This window comes from Petaurus breviceps, unplaced genomic scaffold (genome assembly GCF_028583685.1).
Source record: "Petaurus breviceps papuanus isolate PSGF00001 unplaced genomic scaffold, PetGlider_PUasm1.0 189, whole genome shotgun sequence".
Lineage (NCBI taxonomy): Eukaryota > Metazoa > Chordata > Mammalia > Diprotodontia > Petauridae > Petaurus > Petaurus breviceps.
The window spans coordinates 40,085,175-40,109,356 of NW_027185809.1; the positions used below are offsets into that span (position 1 = coordinate 40,085,175).

At 35.9% G+C, this 24,182-nt stretch overlaps 1 protein-coding gene across 9 annotated transcripts in view; it reads right to left on the reverse strand.

Moving 5' to 3' along the window:
• DIO2 (iodothyronine deiodinase 2) overlaps positions 1-24,182 on the reverse strand; it is a 306,669-nt gene that overhangs the window by 99,608 nt on the left and 182,879 nt on the right. For 3 of the 9 annotated variants that reach the window (XM_069092335.1, XM_069092336.1, XM_069092338.1), the window contains one exon: positions 20,594-20,691. The exons of the other annotated variants lie outside the window; for them this stretch is intronic. The gene's annotated coding sequence lies outside the window, so the exon portion shown is untranslated. The remainder of the gene's footprint in view (positions 1-20,593; positions 20,692-24,182) is intronic. 9 annotated transcript variants of the gene reach the window in all.

The following is a 24,182-nucleotide window of genomic DNA, read 5'->3' on the forward strand; positions in this document are numbered from 1 at the left end:
AGACATATACATATATATTCACAGAGATACATATATACATACACACATGTATAGGTATAGGCATAGGCATAAGCACAGGCATAGGCATAGCCATAGTTAGCCATAGACATAGACACACACACACAGACATGCAGACACAGATGCAGACACAGACATAGACATAGATGAGATGCTTCATGTAGATGATGGTATGTGAGCCTAAATGAAGAAAGGAACCTATGAGGCAGAGGTAAGGAAGGAGTGCTTTCCAGGCAGGTGGGAAACCCATTGCAAAAGCATAAAGATAGATAGATGACTGAGTGTTGGATGTGAGGAACCAAAAAAGGAAAAGTTTGCCTGGATGTCGGGTTTAAAAGGGGAGGTAACATCCAAAGAGGCTAGAGAAGCAGTTTGGGGACAGGTTGTATAGGGTTTTATCTCACATCAATTTTAAAATGGAGTGATTACTTCCCACTTCCTTCACATTTGTTTTCATTTCTCTGTCAGAGCCATATTTAGTTCTGCATTAAATTTCAGAATGTGTCATTTACTTATATATGAGTGTTTCACAAACAATATACTGTAATTGTTGGATTGTGATCTCCTCGAGGGCAAGATCTTTTACCTTTTGTTTGCATCCCAATACTTAACACAGCATACTGGCACATAGTATGTACTTTATAAGTATATGTTGATTGTAGACTATAGCATTCTGTATAATGCAAATAGGAGTTCCATGGCTATTTAAATGCTATATGTTTTTTTGTAAAATAGTAAATATGTAATTATCAATGCATCAAAAATACTAGATGCATCAGCATTTGGGGGGGGGGGAGTATGAAAGTAGACCTAACTTACTCTATTTTACTTTAAAATTGCCAAAATGGCCTTTAATCCCCTGGGTGGAAGCTGGAGAGGTAGTCAAGGAAGAGTCATCTTTCACCCAGGGGATTAAAAACCATTTTGATATAGATGGGTTTAAGGAAGCAGAGAGCCAGGGCAGCCTATGATTGAATCTCAAGGATTCTTTGGAGCCACAGGACTGTGCACACAAACCAGTAGCTATAGTCCCATGGGAATGATTATTATTTACTGAGCAAGAATTGGAAAGCAAGAATGGTGGTCATAGGTTGTATAGTGTAGCACGTGGTAAATTTCTCTTCCTGCCTGGAAACCTGATGGTCTGATCTTCAAAGAAAGGATTCACAGGTCAAGGCTGGGCGAACTCTAGGTGTCCTGATCTGACCAATGTACCTAGATGTCTCTGGAGCAAAAACTGAGGCTGGTGACTTTACACAGCCCTCCCTCATTTGAATCCAATTCACTTGCAGGTCATGGCAAAATCTTCCTGATGTCATGGTCCTCTTCTAGAATGAAGGACAAACCACAATACACACAATTCCCTCAGGGTATTCTATATTCTATATGTAGAGTCACTGGAGCAGCACTTATGATTCCTTTGAGTATATTTTGTTCTTTGAATATATCTTAAGGCCAAAAGTTTTGCTTGGCAAAATTACTCTGGCAAATTCTAGAAAGATATTTTGAAGTAAGTGGAGATGTTTAGCATACAGAATAGAAGACTTGGGTGGGATAGTACATGATAATTTTTCAAGTATCTGAGAAGTTTTGTCAAGGAAAAAGAATAATATGTGTCCTGCTTAGCACCAGAGGTAGAGCTATGAATAATGGGTAGAAATCACAAAGAGTCAGATTAAGGTTCGATGTAAGGAAAACTTACTGACAATCAGAGTTATATAAAAGGAGAATGAGATTACTGAGAAAGTAATGGGTTTCCAGAAGGTTTTTGAGACAAAAGTGAATGATTGTATGCTTAGTGGTATGGTAGAAGAAATCCATGTTAGGATCAACTCAACCAGATAGCATCTGAGGTTTTCACTTTGAACTCTGAAATTCTGTGATTAGGTGACATCTAAAGTAACTTCTATCTCTAAATTTATGGTCCAATAATGAATTTTCATTTTTGCAGATATTATTTACCCATAATCCATTGCTATATACCCACATTACTACATTTGAAACTCAAAGTTTCATAAAACTAAGGAGATATTTCATTTTTTATGTTTCTGGAATAAAGCATTTTGATGATATGATTAAATTTGGCTTAGTTATTAACTTTCCCTTATAGAAAAGTTGTGACATTCATTTTGGCCTTTCTCCCAGTTATTCTGATTTGGGGAAATTGTATTCTTTTGAACAATCTGAGATAAATCTACAGAGATCAACTGAAGCAGGGGTTCTTTTGTTGTTCAAGGTCCAAGTCTACTGCATATCCATAGTTTAGACTACATAACTCTTCTCTACATAATTTTTAAAGTAATATATTACTAACATAATATTGGATAACATCGAATTAAACTTTGTATATAGCTTATCTTTAAAAGACCTTCAACATATATAAGTATATCATATTATATACTTACATACATTTATATGTACAGATACACATACAGATTCTGTACACACAGGCATATGTATAAATATGCATCCACATGTATGCATATACATGCATGTTGTGTTATATGTTGAAGGTCTTTTTGAAGTTTAGTTATATTGTAAGTTAAATTTATTGTGTGAGATTGAGTTACTTTTTTAAAAAACATATAAGAATGTCTGTGTGTAGTAACAATAAATAGTTACTGATTGCCAAAAAGTATGAGAAATAACAAATATGTGGATACTACCCCAGTATCACAATTTTTTAAGGGAAGATCTCTTGTACATTAGATATATCATTTATGGAGAATTTATGGGAAAGCATTATAAAAAATTTGAACAGTAAGAAGAAACATAAATTGGTTGCAATCAGCAGGTGGAGGAAATACATTAATGAGAGACATCAAAAATATTTAAATATAACTTTGTTAATAGTATACAGTGAATCCTCAGTTTGGGGGGAGGGGTAACATTCCTAGGTGTGAAAGCAAGAAACATGAATGTTTGTACATTGAACTTACAGGAAATAGGGGGTGAGGTTCCCACAACCACCAAAAACTCTAATCTTTTACTAGAGATGGCTTAATATATACCTTTCTGCATACAATCCTTTATAACAAAACAATTCTGGTGATGCACACTTTTCCTAATACAGTAACCATAAAACAACACATAATATATAGTACACAAAATAAAACTGGTTAACATGCAAAACATTTTTTCTCATTAGTAATTCCCTAAATAAACCTTTGTGCTAACATCTCAAAAAATAAAAAAAAAATTATTTCAGACAATATTCAGTTTTCATAACAAATGAAATTTACAATACTATAAAAACTATATAGGAAATTAAATTCTTAAAACTAAAACATTTTTAACCTGTATCTTACTTTCCACTGTGCCAGATGCAGTGTGAGAGCATTGTACTGTATAATATACTACTATATTATACTACCTTTGTACTTGACCATGCTCTGAAAACCAAGGGAGAGGTTGCTGGGACTTTAGCTGCTGCTATCAGAAGATGCCAAGATGTCGAAGTCTCAACATCACCTCTGACACTATCTCTCATGCATGGTGGATGGCACTAGAAATCAGGAAGGATGCACCAGCTTTAAATAATCCATCAGCAATGTTTTCCATGTGAACCGTTTGCAATCCTTAAAATTCTCAAGAGTGTGGAAGCATAGCAGAGGGTGAATTGTATAACCTTGAGGCTATGATTGATGATGGAATCAGCATACTCAATGTCTCTAACCAGCTGGTCGATTAGACCCATAGGGGTTACAGATATTCTGGCATGAAATTGATGTAACACCTTTATTTTCTCACTAAGCCACATCACTGACTTTGCATGCTTGGGCTTAGAGCCCAAAGAACTACACTGTACTTGGAGATAAAATTGCAACACAAAACTTGAGTTTTATTTTTGTCTTAGTATTTAATTTATCCCCAATTACATATAAAAACAATTTTTAACAGTTTTTAAAACACTGAGTTCCAAATTCTCTCCCTTCATTCCTTCCCACACTCCTCATTGAGAAGTCAAGCAATTTGATGTAGGTTATACATGTGTAGTCATGCAAAACATATTTCCATATTAGTCATGTTATGAAAGAAAACATAAAACCCTTCACCCCCCCAAAAAAAACTCAAGAAAAATTAAGAAAGGAAAAAAGCATGTTTCAATCAGTATTCAGATACCATCACTTCTTTCACGAGTGATGGATAGCATTTTTCATAAGTCCTTCTGAGTTGTCTTGGATCATTGTATTGCTAAGAATAGCTAAGTCATTCATAGCTGATCATCTTACAATATGGCTATTACTTTGGACACAGTACATTTCCTTTTGCATCATATAAGTCTTTCCAGGTTTTTCTGAGACTATCCTGCTCATAATTTCTTATAGCAGAATAATACTCCATCATAATAACATACCATAATTTGTTCAGTCATTCCCCAGTTGATGGGTATCCCCTCAATTTCCAGTTCTTTATCACCACAAAAAGAATTGCTACGAATATTTTTGTACATATAGGTCCTTTTTCCTTTTCGTTTTTAATCCCTTTTTGGATACAGACCTAGTAGTATTGCTAGGTCAAATGCTACACATGGTTTTATATTATTTCAGAATAGTTTCAAATTGTTCTACTGAATGGTTGAATCAGTTCACAACTCCACCAACAATGCATTAATATCTCATTCTTCCCACATCTCCTCCAACATTCGGCATTTTCCTTTTCTGTCCTATTAGTTAATCTTAAAAGTATGAGGCAGTACCTCAGAATTGTTTTAATTTGCATTTCTCCAATCAATTATGATTTAGAGTATTTCTTCATATGGCTATAGATAGCTTTGATTACTTCATCTGAAAACTGTTCATATCATCTCCCCACATAGGAATGTAAACAGCTTTACCTTATGAAGTGACTTATGGTTTCCCTATCCTGTTTACCTTTATATCTTCTCTTGAGTCTTATATTTGAAAATCAAATTTCTATTCAACTTTAGTCTTTGCATCAAGAATGCTTAAAAGTCCTCTATTTGGGGGTGGCTAGGTGTCACAGTGAATAGAGCACCGGCCCTGGAGTCAGAAGGGCCTGAGTTCAAATCTGGCCTCAGACACTTGACACATTTACTAGCCATGTGACTTTGGGCAAGTCACTTAACCCCAGTTGCCCTGCCTTCCCTCTCAAAGAAACAAAAAGAAAAAAAATCATCATTTCATTGAATGTCCTTCTTTTTGACACCTGAAAGATTATACTCAGTTTTGCTGGGTAGGTGATTCTTGGTTGTAAACCTTTCTCCTTTGCCCTCTGAAGTATTATATTCCAAACCTTTTTATCCTTTAATGTAGAAGCTACTAAATCATGTGTTACCCTGACTATGGCTACATGATACTTGATTTGTTTCTTTCTGGTTGCTTGTAGTATTTTCTCCTTGACCTGAGAGCTTTGGAATTTGGCTCTAATATTCATTTTGGTATCTCTTTCAGGAGTTTATCAGTAGACTCTTTTAATTTCTATTTTACTCTCTGGTTCCAGAATATGAGAGAAGCTTTTCTTGTTAATTTCTTGAAAGATATCTAGTCTCCTTTTTTTTAACATGGCTTTTAGGCAGTCCAATAAGTTTTAAATTATCTCTCTTGTATCTATTTTCCAGGTCAGATGCTTTTCCAATGACATATTTCTCATTGTCTTCTATTTTTTCATTGTTTTGGTTTTGTTTTATTGTTTCTTGATTTCTCATAAAGTCATTAGCTTCCATTTGCTTACTTCTAATTCTTAAGATATTATTTTCTTCAATTTTTTTGCATTTAACCAATTCTACTTTTTAAGGAGTTTTTCTTCTTCAGTAAATCTTTGTGCCTCTTTTTCCATTTGACCAATTCTGTTTTTCTGTTGTTTGCTTATTTTTCTAATCTATTTCTTGAATTTTTGTTAAAGTAATGTTCTGTGCAGCTACTTTTAGAGATATTTCCAGACATCTATAAGGTTTCAGTTCTCCCGAGGTGGTATGATCTAAGGAGAGGTTTGGTTACTACTTTCTTGGCTTGTGAGAGACGATACTCTGTTCTCTCCTGGAAGCATGATGAGGGTCATTGCTCCACTACAGCCTCAAGCTCTGTAAGCTAGCACTCCTCCTCACCCTGGGAATGCCATCTAGGACTCTAACGCAGATCAGAGTATGGGCAAAGCAACAAAGTCCTTTTTCCAGCAGCAACAAAGAGATTTCTGTAATCCCTTCTCCATTGCCATCTGTGGTATGATAGCTCCAGAAACAGCTCCCAATTCATTCACTCCCACGCTCTGCTCCTGGTTTGCTGAGACCCAGTCTGTGGTGGTGTGGCCTGCACTGTACTTTGCTCCATTCTCACCCAGGTGCAACAGAGGTTTCCTGCCAACTTTCTAAGTTGTTTTTGGCAGGAAAATTATTTCACCCCATCTTTTTGTGGGTTCTACCATTCCAGGAATTGTTTCATGGCATTATTTAAAGGTGTTTGCAGGGGTTTGGGGGAGAGTTCAGGTAAGTCACTGCCTTTTCTCTGCCATCTTGGCTCCACCTCCCCAAAATTTGAGTTTTAAAGGTAAACAATGAAAATATGCAACAAATGCATGAGAAGCTCTTTGAAAGGTAGGGTGAACGAGACCAGTGAAGCACCTACTAGGAGACCAGGTGCTCCACAAATTTGCCCTGTACCTTTATTTTTTTTCTTTATACTGCACATCTGCATGTATTTGGTTTGCCCATGAGAAAGTAAAATAAGTTTGCTAATAAAATCATGCAAATGCTGGAAGCCACAAAAATTAAACATGCAAATATTGAGGATTAACTGTAATTTGTATATAGTTAAATACATTAAGATATTTCTATTCTGTTCCATTAGACTAATATGTCTAATTTTTACCTAGAAAGTGAGGATTTTTATGCTGACTGCTTTATAATAGATACTAAAACCTGGGAGATTAAGTGTTCCTTCATAAATTTTTTCTTTAATTTTCTAACCTACTTTTAAAATATATTTTAATCATTTTATTGAATTATATTAAAATATATTTTGATAGGTATTGAATTCAATTTTGGAATTATTCTTTTTACTACTACAAAACCTGTCCATAAACACTGAAATGTTTCCATCTATTTAGATCCATATTTATTTCTGTCAATTTTATCTTTTTAAAAAAGTTTACTGACACATTTACATAAATTATTTCCCAAATAACAGCTTTCATTTTTATTACTATTATAATTTTTTTTTTTGCTTTTTGGAGGGCAATTGGGGTTAAGTGACTTGCCAAAGGTCACATGGCTAGTTTTTGTGCTAAATGTCTGAGGCTGGATTTGAACTCAGGTCCTCGTGACTCTAGGGCCAGTACTCTACTCACTGTGCCACCTAGCCACCCCCTACTATTATAAATTGAGTTTGTCTTGAGAGGCAGTATGGATATGAAGGCACTTGGATTTAAGTGGGGGACTTGCATTTAAGTCCTGCCTTGGGTGCATAGGAAACATAGCTAAAAGGCATGACCATACATAAATTGCTTAATCTCTTAGTGTCCCCCAAATATTTTGCTAAGACTATGTTTTGACTTGGTCATTCCCTACACTCATCAAATACAGATCAACTACAGACCCCAGTATTATTAACAACAAAAAAAAAACCTACCAAAACCACAAAAAATACACACTAAAAGCAAAAAAAAAAAAAAAGAGTGTACACTAATATAAATGTTTTCTTACGGTGGATGGCATACTGGGAGGGGCTCTTCTCAAAACTCAAGAAACCCTGGGAATAGCAATGCTTCCATCCCAGCACCCCCAGATTTCATCCTGGGAAACAACTTCCATGGAGATATAGTCTGGCAACTGCTCCTGCAGTTGCTACAGCCAAAAACCACTGAAGATTTCCAAAAAGAACTTCTTCTCTCCAGAGTCCACTGCAGTATCAGAAGTTTCAATATTAGAAACTGATATAATTTTGTCATTTGGAATGGCAATAAAGAAGAAATACGGGGCAGGGGAGGGGGGAGGCAGAGTAGAGGAAGCACTTAGTTGAGATGTCCCAACATTCCCCTCTAAACAACTTAAAAGTAACACTCTTTACTTTAAATTTTGAAGTGGCAGAACCAACAGAAGGTCAGGGTGAGATATTCTTCCACTCTAAGCAAACTTAGGAGGTCAGAAGGACAGATCTGGGACACAGAGGTGGAAGTTGGCCCAGAAATCACATGGAGGATACTCAGTAGTGGGACTAGGTGGTAGTGATAGAAGCAGTAGCAGATTTGGATGCTTTCAAGCCAGGGACAATAACTGGTAACTAGTCAGAAAAAAAGATTACAGAGGACCCCTTGACACAGGGTCAGATGTTTTTTGGCAACTTCATTGCCCCCAACCACAACTGGGTCACAGTTCAAGAGCAGAAAGGAGCACTTTTAGACAAGAGGGGGCAGGGCTCCTGAGGAGAAGTATCACTTCCAGTCCCAGAAGACCAGGGACCCTGAAGAACACCACCATTTCCAGTCCCAAGGGACCAGAGACTCTATAGATCAATATCAATTGTAATCTGAAGGAATCAGGGACCCTTCCTGGGTAAGGATCAGAGTGTAGACAAAGAGAGCAGTGATCACATTTCTTCCCAGATCACACCACCTTGGAATCACCAACATCTTCCAAACCTCCAGAAATAGCTCTGAAAATAAGTAAGCATGAAAAAGCCTAAAGTTGGGAATCAATCCCCTCCCCACCACATGATGAAATAATAGCCTGCTTTTAACATGAAGTTCAAAATCAAGAAATAGAATGGGAAGATGAGCATACAACAACAACAACAAAAAATATCTGACCGTAAAAAGCTACTGGGGTAGCAGGAAAAATCAAGATACAAAATCAGAACACAATGAAGTAAAACAGCTATAAGAAAAGTTTCAAAGAAAAAATGCGAACTGGATGCAAGGGCAATAAGAGCTCAAGGAAGATCTAAAAACAGATTTTCAAAATTAAATAAGTCTGGTAGAGGAAAAATTAGGTAAATAAATGAGAGTAAAGGAATAAAATTATGAAAAGACAATTAACAGTTTGATAAAAGAACTACAAAAATATGGGGGAAAATAATACCTTAAAAAAACAAATGGAAAAAGAGGTACAAGACTTTGCTGAGGAAAACAGCTCCTTAAAAAGCAAAAATAGTAAAATGAAACAGGAGGTACAAAAGTTCACTGAAGAAAATCATTCCTTAAAAATTAGAATTAGGCAAGAATAAGCTCATGAATCCATGAGACATGAAGAAACAATACCACAAGATCAAAAGAATGACAAAATAGAAGAAAATGTGAAATATCTCATTGAAAAAAACAACTGACCTGGAAAATAGATCCAGAAGGGGTAATTTAAGAATTACTGGACTATCTGAAAGCCATAATAAAAAAAAAGCCTAGACATCATCTTAAAGGAAAAGTTAAATGAATTACAGAAGGAAATAGACACTAAAAATATATCAGTGGAGAACCTCAACCTTTCCATCTCAACACCAGGTAAACCTAACCATAAAATGAATAAGAAAGAAGTTAAGGAGATGAATGGAATCTTAGAAAAGTTAGATATGGTAGACTTCTGAAGAAAAATGAATGGATATAGAAAGGAATATAGCTTTTTCTCAGCAGTAGATGACACCTACACAAAAACTGACCATGTACTAGGGCATAAAAACCTCACAATCCAAACAGAAAGGCAGAAATGAGCAAAGTAAGGGTCCTACCAAATTATTTTTATGACACAAATATGGTGCTGATACCCAAACTGGGAAGAGTCAAAACAGAGAAAGAAAATTGTAGACCAATTTCCCAAAAGAATATGGACGCAAATATTTTAAATAAAATATTAGCCAAAAGATTATATCAACTTATAATGAGAATAATATACTACGACTAGGTAGGACTTATACTAGGAATGTAGGGCTGGTTCAATATTAGGAAAACTATCAGCATATTTAACGATATTCACAACTAAAATAGCAGAAATAATGTGATTATCTCAGTAGATGCAGAAAAGGCATTTGACAAACTACAACACCCATTCTTATTAAAAACACTGGAGAACACAGGAATAAATGGAGTCTTCCTTAAAATGTAGCAGCTATCTAAAACCATCAACAAGCATTTTATGTAATGGGGATGAGCTAGAAGCATTTCCAAAAAGATGAGGCATGAAGCAAGGATGTCCATTATCACTATTGTTATTTAATATTGTACTAGAAATATTAGGTTTAGCAATGAGAAGGGAAAGCAATTAGAATTAGCAAAGAAGAAATGAAGCTATCACTCTTTGTAGATGATGTATTGATGTATATGATGTATACTTAGAGAATGTAGAGAACCAAGTAAAAAACTACATGAAATAAGCAAAGTTGCAGAATATTACACCCATGTTATGTAAATAAACCCATATAAAGCATTGGCACTTCTATGTATTACTAACAAAGCCCAACAGCAAGAGATGGAAAGAGAAATTCCATTTAAAGTTACTGTAGACAATATAAAATATTTTGGGTTCTACCTGCCAAGACAAACCCAGGAACTATATGAACACAATTACAAAACACTTTTCACAAAAATAAAATCAGATCTAAATAATTGGGAAAATATCAGTTGTTCATGGGTAGGCCAAGCTAATATAATAAAAATTACAATTCTACCTAAATTAATTTACTTTTTCAGTGCCATACCAATCAAACTGCCAAAAACTTATTTTACAGAACTAGAAAAAAATAATAACAAAATTCATCTAGAAGAACAAAAGGTTCAGAATATCAAGGGAATTAATGAAAAGAAATGCTAGGGAAAGTGGCCTAGTCATACCAGATCTTAAATTGTATCATAAAGTAGCAACCATCAGAATTGCTTGGTACTTGCTAAGAAATAGAGTGGTAGATCAATGGAATAGGTTAGGTGCACAAGACACTAACTTTTATTATTAACAAGTCAATAACTATAGTAATCTACTGCTTGATAAACCCAAAGACTCCAGCTTCTGGGACAAGAACTCACCATTTGACAAAACATGCTGGGAAAACTGGAAAATGGTATGGCAGAAACTAGGCACAAACCAACATCTTACACTGTACTCCAAGATAAGGCCAAAATGGGTACATGATTTAGATATAAAGGCTGACTCCATAAGCAAATTAGGAGAGCAAAGAAGAGTTTACCTGTCAAATTTGTGGAGAATGGAAGAATTTATGACCCAACAAGAGATAGAGAGCAGTAGGAAATGCAAAATGGATAATGTTTGCTACACTAAATCGAAAAGTTTTTGCACGAACAAAGCCAATGCAACCCAGATTAGAAGGGAAACAGAAATCTGGGAAACAATTTTAACAGCCAATATCTTTGATAAGGGTCTCATATCTAAAATTTCTAGAGAACTTAGTCAAATTTATAAGAATACAAGTCATTCCCCCATTGGTCAAAGAATATAAAGAGGCCTTTTTTAGATGAAGAAATTAAAGTTATCTATTGTCATATTAAAAATGCCCTAAATCATTATTGGAGACATGCAAATCAACAGAACTCTGAGATACCACATTACACCATCAGATTGCCTAACATGACAAAACAAGAACATGATTAATGTTGGAGAAGTTCTGGGAAGATTAGAACACTAGTGCTTTGTTATTGGAATTGTGAACTGATCCAACCATTCTGGAGAGCAATTTGCAATTATGCTCAAAGGGCAATCAAAACTATGCACACTCTTTGACCCTGCAATATCACTTCTAGGTCTGTATCCTAAAAAGATTTTTTTAAATGGGAAAAGGATCCACAGATACAAAAATATTTGAAGCAGCTCTTTTTGTGGTAGCCAAGAATTGGAAATTGAGGGGATGCCAATCAATTGGGGAATGACTGAACAAGTTGTGGTATATAAATGTAAGGTAACACTATTGTTCCATAAGAAATGCTGAGCAGGCAGACTTCAGAAAAACCTGGAAAGACTTGCATGAATTGATGGTGAGTGAAGTGAGCAGAACCAGAACACTGTACACAGTAACAGCAACATTGTGTGGTGACTAACTTTGATAGACTTAGCTCTTCTCATCAGTGCAAGGATCTAAGACAACTCCAAAAGACTCATGATGAAAAATGCACTCCACATCCAGAAAAAGAACTATGGAGTCTGAATGCAAATCGAAGCATATTATTTGCTCTCTCTTTTTTTGTTTGTTTCTTCTTTCTCATGGTTTCCAATGGGAATTAGTTCTAATTCTTCTTTACAATATTACTAAAGTGAAAATATGTTTAATATGAATGTATATGTTTAGACTATATCAGATTGCATGCCATCTTGGGGAGGGGGTAAGGAAGAGAGGAGGAGAAAATTTAGAATTCAAAATCCCATGGAAATGAATGTTGAAAACTAAAAATAAATAAATAAATATTTTTTTTAAAAGAAGAATTAGATATGACAGACCTCTGGGGGGAAAAAAAACTGAATGGGAATAGAAAAGAATATCCCTTTTTCTTAGCTGTATATAGGACCTTCACAAAAACTGACTATATATTAGGGCACAAAAACTTCACCAACAAATGCAGAAAAACCGAAATATTAAATACATCCTTTTCAGACCATAATGCAAGAAAAATTACATTCAACAAAGCGCTGTGGAAGCATAGATTAAAAAATAATTGGAAACTAAATAATATAATGCAAAAGAATGAATGAGTCAAAAAAACAAGTTGTAGAAACAATCAATAATTCCATTTAAGAGAATGGTAACAATAGACAACTTGCAAAACAGTACTCTGGGGAAAATGTATATCTCTAATGCTTACACCAATAAAAGAGAGAATGAGCAGATCAATGAATTGGGTGTAAAACTAAAAAAACCTAGAAAAACAGCAAACTAAAAATCCCCAATTAAACACTAAAGTAGAAATTCTGAAAACCAAAGGAAAGATTAATAAAATTGAAAGTTAAAAAAATGAACTCAAAAATAAAACTAGGAGCTGGTTTTATGAAGCTAATAAAACAGATAAACCATTGGTTGATTTGGTTTTTTAAAAAGAAGAAAATCAAATAACCAGTATCAAAAAGGAAAGAAAAGTTGAGTGTACCACCAATTAAAATGAAATGAAAGAATACATTAGGAGTTACTTTCCCCAATTATAAGCCAATAAAACTGACCATCTGAGTGAATTGGTTAAATATTTACTAAAATATAAACTGTCCAGATTAACAGAAAAGAGAGCAGAATACTTAAATAATGGTATCTTAGAAAAATAAACTGAATAAGACATAAACAGTTTCCCTAAGAAAAATCCCCAGGACCAGATGAATTTATAAGTTAATTCTGCCGAACATTTAATGAACGATTAATTCCAATACTAGATAAACTATTTGAAAAACAAAACAAAGGAGTCCTACCAAATTCCTTTTGTGACACAAATATGGTTTTGATACCTCAACCAGGGAGAGTAAAAACAAAAAGAAATCTATAGACCAATTTCCCTAATGACTATCCACATAAAAGTTTTAAATAAAATTACTAGCAAGAAAATTACATCACAAAGATCATACACTATGACCAGGTGAATGTATGTCAGAAATGTAGGACTATTTCAATATTAGGAAAATTATAATTTATCTTATCAATCACAAAAACTACAAAAATAATATGATTCTATCAGTAAATACAGAAAAAGCTTTTGACAAAATACCCTTTCCTATTAAAAACACTAGTAAGCACTGGAAAAAAAAACTATAAAGGTCAATAAGTTGCACCTACCCTTTGACCCAGAAATACCACTATTAGTTCTGTATCCCAAAGAGATAAAGGGAAAAGTGCTTATTTGTACAAAAATATTTATAATAGCTCTTTTTTTTGGTAGCAAAGAATTGGAAATTGAAGGGATGCCCTTCAATTGGGGAATATCTAAACAAATTGTGATATATGATTGTGATAAAATAGTATTGTGATGTAAGAAATGGCAAGCAGGATGGTTTTAGAAAAAACTTGGGAAGACTTATATGAACTGGTGCTAAATAAAGTAAGCAGAACTAGGAGAACATTGTATATGGTAACGTTGTAAGGATTATCAACTCTGAAAGACTTAGCTACCTTGATCAAGACCATGATGAGCCAAGACAAAGGATCTCATGATGAAAAAAATGCTATTCACCTCCAGAGAGAGAACTGATGAATTCTAAGTACAAACTAAAGCATATCCTTTCTTTTTTACTTTATTTCTCTTGGAGAGGTTTGTTATGCGTTTTCTTTTGCAACATGGCTAATATGTAAATATATTTTTCATGACTTCACATGTATAATTGATATAATATTTTTTGCCTTCTTAATGAGAGGGGAAGGGTAAAAGAGAGGAAAATAATTTGGAACTCACAAATGAATGTTGATTTTTGTACATGTAATTGGAAAATAAAATATTGTGTATGTGAATGTATACATATATGTACATATGTGTATACAAATACATATATGAGGTATTCAGATCTATTTTCCTACTACATCCTAAGGATCATGGGACCTTTCCCATATGATTTGAAGGTAAAACTTTCCATAGGTGGTGTCTTTCCCCTTGAACGTGAGCTCCTTGAGAACAGGGATTGGCTTACTTTTCTATTTTTACTTGGTAGCACTTAGCGTAGTACTTTATACATAGTAATAGCATTATTTTCACTCTTTCATTATCATTTTTCCCAATCTTTCACTCTTCTTAACTTTCCTATTGCTATCAAGGACACCATTATTTTCCCAGTTACTCAGGTTCAATACTTAGGTGTTATCCTTGATTTGTCACTCTCTATCTCACTCCCTATATCCAATCTGTTGCCAAGTCCTATCAATTCTACCATTGCAGTATCTCTTCTGTGCAGTCCCTTCTCTCCTCTGATGCTTCCACCACAGTGGTGTAAGCTATCCTCACCCCATACCTATTGCTATTGCAACAGCCTTCTGGTTGGTTTACCTACCTCACATTTCTCTTCACTTCAGACCATCTTCCACTCAGTTGTAAAACTCTTCTTACTAGAATGCAGGCATGACCATGTCCATATGCCACCACCCTCTATTCAATAAACTCTAATAGCCCACTATTACCATCAGGATCAAATATAAGACCATTGTTCAGGTTTTAAATTCCTTCATAATCTAGCCCCCTCCTACTTTTCCAGCCTTCTTATTCCACCCAGTCTTATTCTGCTATCCATTAACACTAGCCTCCTTACTGTTCCTTGCATAAGGTATTCCATCTCCTGACTCCAGTATATTTTCACTGGCTGTTTCCCATGCTGGATTGTGCCCAATCCCTACCCATCTCTGCCTTCTGATTTCCCTGGCTTCTTTCCAATCTTGGATAAAATTCCACCTTCTTCAAGAAGCCTTTTCTAATCCCCCTTTATGACTGTGCCTTTCTTCTCAGATTATCTCCAATTTATCCTGACATAATTTGTTTGTACATAGACGTTTTCATGTTGTCTCCTCCATTAGACTGCAAGCTCCTAGAAGACAGAAGTTGCTTTTACTTTTTTTTTTTATATAGCCTAATATTTAGCACAGTGCCTGGCTCATAGTAGGTTCTTAACAAATGATTGCTGACTTTACACACATACACACACACACACACACACACAACTAGGTGGCAAAGTGGATAGAGTGCTAGGTCAAGAGTCAGAAAACCTCAGTTCAAATCTGGTCTTGAACATTTACTAATTGTGTGACCCTGGACAAGTCACTTAATGCAATTTGCCTCCATTTCCTTATCTATAAAATGAGCTAGAAAAGGAAATGGCAGACTACTGCAGTGTCTTTGCCAAGAAAACCCCAAATTGGAGTCATGAAAAGTCAGCCATGATTGAAATACCTGAACAAAATAGACAGACAGACATTCAGACAGACAAATAGACACGTATTGCAAAATAGAGTTAAGGGAGAATTTCTTTTGTCCATATTTTAAAGAGAAAAGAAATTCTATTTCTTGTCAGTAGAAACAGAAAAAAAAAACTTATCACAAATGGGAGATCACTCTCGCCTCTCTATTCTCCCATACACATACCTTTTTTTAGCATAAATACTCCTCTCTTTAGTCAGTCTACTCCTCAAAAAGATAACATATTAGGGCACTAAACTCTTAATGTGAATGAGATTATCACCTTGCTCTGTGATGGAAAGGACTTAGAATGCCACCTATGACATGTGATTCTATAATTATGAGAACAATCAGAATCACAGCACCTGAGAGTTAGACAGAACTTCACCAGTGTCCATCTAGGCTAAACTACACATGAAAGGAATCTCCCGTGCAACATGAGAAACAAATGGCCATCTATCCAAGGACAGAAAAGTTGTAATTGAAGATGTTGGGAAGAGTGGGAGGGGAAGGGGAAGCACACATATGAGGAGAGGAAAGTATGTGTATGAAGAAAAGGGTAAGAGGTTGATGGGAGGAAAGGTTAAAAAGGGGGAGGTGAGATAGCATTTCTGTTTTCTTATGGATACTCATGGTGGATAAACCACACCAAAATGAAAAATTCACTGATCATTATATATTTATACATTAATCAAATATTAGTTTGGTGCAGATAGCACTGCAGAGTGGATAGAAAGTTGGCCTCCAAGTCAAAAGAACAGTTTCAAACTCCACCTCTAATATACATTCATTTCTCTAGGTATCCCACACATCTCTCTAATACTGTAAGTTGCAAAGAGGGTACTAGTCTACATTGATAGTAGGTGTTTCACCCACACACACATCCTTATGAATGAAATCATAAGAGAAAAAGAGAGAGAGAGAAATGGGGGGAGAGAGAGAGAGAGAGGTAGGGAGGGAGGGAGGAAGGAAAGAAGGAAGAAAAGGACTGAAGAATAGAAAGAGGTAAAGAAAAATAAAAAGAGAGGAAAAAGAAAGAAAACATTATGGCAGTAGAGAAAGCCCTGGACTGAAACTAAGAGTATCTCAATATTGGTCAAGCTCTTCTGATTATTATTTATGTGACCTTGGACAAGTCACAACTTCTACATTAATAAACTATGGATAATATTTGTGTTAAAATTCAGAAGTTAGGACTACTTCTAGTCTGTCAAAACAATTATGATGATAATTGTTATGTTATATATATATATATATATATATATATACACATACATATAATGATAATATGTTCTACCAGATCAATAGATCTGGAATCAGACCTAGGATCAAATCCCAACTGCCATTTACTACCTGGATAATGTTGGGCAAGCTCCTTTATCTCTCTGGGCCTCAATTTCCTCATGTATAAAATAAGACAGCGATAGAAAACCTCCAGCTCTAAGTCTATAGTTTTAATAACTGACATTCATACACTTAAAAACACAAATATACTTTATGAATGTTATTTCATTTGAGACTTACAACAACCCAATGGCTGCGTTCTTGCTTCCATGATTTTTAGTGTGATGTTTTCAGGCAGGTTGTCAAAGGCTTTCAATGAGGATGAACAGGGCATCAAGGTCATATACCCTAACTGATGATAAATTCTTCAACTTGAAAAGGCTATAAGCCAGCACTAAAGTGGAAGGAGTGTTGGTGCATGACTTTCTGTTTGCAGATGATTGTGCATTCAATGCAGCTGCTACAGCTGAGATTCAAAGTATGGATCGATTCTCTGCTGCTAAATGTAGGCGCTCCATCAGTTACCACCATTCCATCCATACATGGAACCATAGGTTACAGCAAATGCAGTTTTAAATGGTGCAGATAAGTTCACTTACCTTGATAATGCACTTTCCAGGGATGTACACATTGATAATGAGGTTGATGAATGCACTTCCAGAGCTAGCTCAGTGTTTGGGAATCTCCACAGGAAAGTATGGGAGAGAAGAGGTATTAGACTGACTACCAAACTGAAGGTCTACAGAGCATGGTGCTGACCTCATTGTTGGTATGCCTGTGAAACTTGGACATTCTACCAACACCATAACAGGAAAATAAATTGCTTTCATTTGAACTGTCTTAGGGAGATTCTGAAAATCAGCTGGCAGGATAAAATGCCAGAAACCAAGGTCCTTTCTTGACCTAAACTGCCAAGTATTCAAACTCTACTTCAGAGAGCACAACTCTGATGGGCTGGCCACTTTGTTCTAATGCAAAAAGTATACTCAGTAAAAAGACTATTTTCTGGAGAACTCACACAGGGCAAGCATTCCACACATTGTAGTCAGAAGAAGTAATACAAGGACACTCTCAAGGTCTCTTTTAAGAACTTTGTAATTGTTTGCGTGACATGGTAGACACTGGCACAGTACCACCCAGTATGGTGAGCTCTCATCAGAGAAGGTGCTACGCTCTATGAGCAAAGCAGAATTGAAATAGCTAACAATAAAATGAAATAAAAAACCCTCAAGATGCACACACTTAAAGAATCTACCCCAAATGTTCACAAAGACTATTTGTACCCAACCTGAGGCAGAACATTCCAAGCTCATATTGGTCTCATCAGTCACAGTCAGACACACCTTAACTTGACTCTAGCATAATGAGGTCATTTTGGTCCCCTTCTAAAGGGGACAACAACCACAACACCCCCTTAAGGTAGGTACTAATTGTTTTATTCCCAATTTGCATGTAAGAAAACTGAGATTCAGAGTAATCTGCCTATGATTGCCCAGCTATTAAGTATCATCGGTAATATTTGAACTCAGGTTCAGGTGTCTCTGTGAGATATTATATATGAAAACATCTTGAAACTGTAAAAAACCATAAAAATAGAAAGCACGATTATGGGGGTGGGAGAAAATTCTTTATTGAGTGCCTACTATATAGCAAGTACTATGCCAGGTGCTTTGACAACATTATGTCATTTGATCCTCACAACAACCCTTTGACAGGTATTGTTATTAATCCCCATTTTACAGTTGAGAATATTGACGTAAACAGAGGTTGAGTGACTTTCCCAGGGTCACACAGCTAGCACATATCTAAAGCTATATTTGAATTCAGGCCTTCCTGACTCTAGGCCCATTGTTCTATCCAGTGTACCATGCAGCTGCCTCTATTACTATATTATCATAAAATAATGTTAATATAATATTATTATAATATGTTAACATAGAAGGAGAGGAAAGGGAAGCATGAAAATAGCCATAAGGAAAATCTTTACTATATATAATGAATTATACCAAAGTTAAATGAAATTTTAGCCCATCTTGATCTTTCCTTAATCCTAAAAAGGCAGCCTTAGATATTTAGACAAAACTAAGTGGGAATCCTGGTTCTGAAAATAATGGAAACAGCAAAGTATCAAAGAATAATAAGTTTTATGAGATTACCTAGAGCAGAGGTGTCAAACATGTCTCTGGCAGCATGCAACTCTCAAAAACTCTTGATCCCCAAGTGTTGCCAAGCAAAATTAAAATATAATTGGTGAACATTTAACAAATAAAATTACAATGAAATGTAAATGATATTACATTTTTAAAATGTCAATTTATAGCCTGAAGGGATCCTTACACACAAATGTTTCTATTGAAACAACTAACCTTAGAACTAAAAATGTAACAAAAATAAATTGAAACAACTCACCTAGAGAAATCTCCTCCCCCCTCCAATATACTACAACACAATATCTATTGCAATATCTTAGACTGATATTCCCTTTCCTAAAGGGAAGAAAAATAGATTGTAGTTTCACTTTGCATAATGTACAACTAAATTCAATATTTACAATCTTTTATGTCTATGAAATCATTATTTAATCTAACGAAAATAAATCCTATGCAAGCCTATTTCTTATGAGAGATAAAATCTAATTGTCAATGAGATGGCACAGTAAACAGATTGTGGTCACTAGAGTCCATAAGCATTGAGTTTAAATCCTGCCTCAGATACTTACTAGCTATATGACTCTAGGCCAGTCACTTAACTTTAGTCTGCCTCAGTTTCTTCATTTATAAAAGGGGAACAATAACACCTGCCTCCCAAGATTGTAGTGATGATTACATGAGATAACATGTATAAAGTATTTGGCAAACCGTAAAGTGCTACATTCATCATTATTATTACTGTTATTATTGTTGTTATTATTACCAAGACATCATTGACTTACCTTCAAAAAGCATTTTCATTCTACTGTCTTGTAATCCAATCTCTATAGCATATTTTATTTTCATGTCTCCCTATGTCAAAAATCACATTCAGACCCTTATTGCCATGTAAACTGTGTTTCAGTGAAATTCTCATAGAGGCAGCTTGGTGATACAGTGGAGAGACTGGACCTAGAGCAAGGAAGTTGTTCAGTCATTTTCAGTCATGCCTGATTCTTTGTGATCCCATTGGGGATTTTCTTGGCAAAGACGCTGGAGTGCTTTGCCATTTCCTTCTCCAGCTCATTTTATAGATTGAGGAACTGAGGCAAACAGGGTTAAGTGACATGCCCAGGGTGACACAGCTTGGCAGTATCTGAGGTCAGATTTGAATTCATGATGATAAAGGAATCTTCCTGATTCCAAGTCCAGTGCTCTATCCACTATACAACCTAGCTGCTCCAGAATAAGAAAAACCTGAGATCAAATCTGGCCTCAGAGACTTGCTGGCTGTGTGGCCTTGGGCAAGTCACATAACTTGTTTATCTGTTTCCTTGTAAAATGAGGATAATAATAGCACCTACCTCCCAATGTTTTGAGATAACATTTGTGGGGGCAGAGTCAAGATGATGGAGTAAAAGCAGGAACTTGCTTGACCTCCTGCTTCAACCACCTCCAATATCTGTTAAAAAAAAAAGTGACTCTAAACAAATTTTAGGGCTACAGAACCCACAAAATGACAGAGAGAAATAAATCTCCTGCTGTAGACAGGGGAGACAGGCTGACAGGAAGGGTCTCTCACACCATGCTGGGAGCTAGGCCCAGTCCTGCATGAGCCATGGGGTCCCAGAATCATGGCCCAGACTGGCCAGGCAGACTTCAGGAGAGTGAATCACTGGTAGCTGTGGTGGTTTCCAGACCTCTCAACCCACAAATGCCAAAGATAAAGAAAAAGGTCAGTAGGAAACTCTGTTGGAACTGGGTGAGAGAAGAACACAGTCTGGCTCCTGCCCCATCGCAGCAGAGGGGGCAGCAGCACAGGCAACTAAAACTGCTTCTGCATGGCTGCCTCCAGAACTCCTGGCCTGCAGACTGTAGGGATTCCAAGGGACCATTTAGAGGGTAATTGATCTTGCTTTGACCTGCCTGGATTTGGGTCGCAGTCTTGGGTGGCAATCCTGGGGTGAGAAGCATGGCACAACTTGTCATGGCTGTAAAGAGGGCATTGCCCTCATAGTTCTGACAACAGCTCTGACAAAAGATGTGCAAAACCTCAGTAATTTGGGACACTTCTCTCTCTACTCTGGAAGTAGAGTTCTACCGTGGCAAAGAGCTCAAAAATCAAGTAATTGGCTGGCAAGATGAGCAAACAGAGGAAGCACAATCACACCATAGAATAATTTTTTGTGAACAAACAAGATAAAAACATGGAACCAGAAGAAGACAACAAAGTCAAAACTCCTGCATGAAAAGGCTCTGAGTAAAATATGAATGGGTTGCAGGTCTTGGAGGAGCTCAAAAAGGATCTTGAAGATCAAGTAAGAGAAGTGGAAGAAAAATTAGGAAGAAAAATGAGAATAATGCAAAAAAAACATGAAAAGCAAGTCAACAGCATGCTAAAGCAGACCTAAAAAATACTGAAGAAAATAACATCTTAAAAATAGACAAATGGCAAAAGAGGCCCAAAAAGCCAATGAGGAGAACAATGCCTTAAAAAGCTGAATTGCCTAGATAGAAAAGGAATTTCAAAAACTCATTGAAGAGAATAATTTCTTCAAAATTAGATTGGAGCAAATGGAAGCTAGTGACTTTATGAGAAATCAAGATACTATAAAACAGAACCAAACAAATGAAAAAATAGAAGGCAATGTGAAATATCTCAATGGAAAAATCACTGACCTGGAAAATAGATCCAGGAGAGAGAATTTAAAAATTATTGGACTATCTGAAAGCCATGATCAATAAAAGGGTCTAGACATTCTTTCAAGAAATTCCAGAGTTCCCAGGCCAAGGAGAAAATATTACAAGCAGTCAGGAAGAAACAATTTGAGTATTGCGGAGACACAATCAGGATAACACAAGATCTAGCATCTTTTACATTAAGGGACTGAAGGGCTTGGAATATGATATTCAGGAGGTCAAAGAAGCTAGGATTAAAACAAAGAATCACCTACCCAGCAAAAACTTGAGTATAAGACTTCAGAAGAAAGTATGAATATTAAATGAAATTAAGGACTTTCAAGCATTCTTGATGAAAAACCAGAGCTGAACAGAAAATTTTACTTTCAAATACAGGAAGCAAGAGAAGCATAAGAAGGTAAACAGGACAAAGAAATCATAAGAAAATTATTAAGCAGCAAAAAAAAAAATTCAAGCGGCAGCTAGGTAGTACAGTGAATAGATCACCGGCCCTGAAGTCAGGAGGACCTGAGTTCAAATCCAGCCTCAAACACTTCACACTTACTAATGTGACCTTGGGTAAGTCACTTAATTCCAACTGCCCTCCAAAAAGCAAAAAAAAAAATTAGAAACTTTTTAAAGTTGAACTATTTAGGGGGCGGCTAGGTGGCCCAGTGAGTAAAGCACCAGCCCTGGAGTCAGGAGGACCTGAGTTCAGTTCTGGCCTGAGACACTTAACACCCACACAAAAATACTAACCGTGAAACCTTGGGCAAGTTACTTAACCCCAATTGCCCTCCAAAAGGCAAAAAAAAAAAAAGTTTAACTATTTATATTCCTAATGGAAAAACAATAATTATAACTCATGAGACTTTTCTCAGTATGAGGAAAGTTGATGGGAATATATATGTATACATGAATATGTATGTATTTATAGGAGGCTGTGTGTGTGTACATGTATACATAGACAGAGGACACAAGATGAGTTGAATATGAAGGGATGATATCTAAAAAATGAAATTAAGAGGTGAGAGAGGAATATATGGGGAGTAGGAGAAAGGGAGAGATATAGAATAGGATAAATTATCTCATATATAAGAGAAAACTGTTACAATGGAGGGGAAGAACAGGAAGATAAAAGGGAATGAGTCAACCTTACTCTCATGAATTTGGCTTAAGGAGGGAATAACATACACACTCAATTAGGTATCTTACCCTACAGAAAAGTAGGGGGGAAGGGGATAAGAGGAGGGATGATAAAAGGAACAGCAGATTGGGGGAGAGAGTAGTTAGAAGCAAACACTTTTGAAAAGGGACAGGGTCAAAGGAAAAGTGGAATAAGTGGGGGGGGGCAGGGTAGGATGGAGGGAAATACAGTTAGTCTGATACAATATAACTACTATGGAAATGTTTTGCGTAACTACACATGTACAACCTATATTGAACTGCTTGTCTTCCCAGTGGGGGTGGGTGAGGATAGAAGAAGGGAAAGAATCTGGAACTCAAAGTTTTTAAAACAAATGTTTAAAAAATTATTTTTTTACATGCAACTGTGAAATAAGATATACAGGCATTGGGGTATAGAAATCCATCTTGTCCTACAAGAAAGTTGGGGGCATGGGGGAGGATATAAGAAAGAACAGATTGAGAGAAGGGTTATTCAGTAGGCTCACTATCTTGGGGTGGGGGTAGAGGAGAGACAGGGAGAAAATTTGTAACTCAAAATCTTATGGAAATGAATGTTGAAAACTAAAAATAAATCAATTAAAATAAGATAATATAGAGGCGGCTAGGTGAAACACCCACACAAAAAAGCTAGCCGTGTAACCTTGGGCAAGTTACTTAACCCCAATTGCCCTCCAAAAGGCAAAAAAAATATATATATATATGAGATAACATCTGTAAAGCACTTAACACAGTTCTTGTCACATAGTATAAACTATATAAATGTTAGCTATAATTATTATCTTTAACCATAGCCTTACTAGGCAATTTCCTATTCCAATTAGAAATACACTTTCTTAGGTAAAACCACTTATTTGTATTCACTAGACAAGACAACCATGTATACTTAGTATATATTAGTAGGTCTGTGAATATCTAGCTATACTCAATCTCTGAAACATTCTCTCTCTATAGAGATCTGAGTGTGTGTATGTGGATATGTGTATATATCTATATTTTTATGTAAATATATACATACACAAATAGACATACATATATAGTATACATACACACATGCACTCGCACCCCCACTCCCCAACAGCCATATCT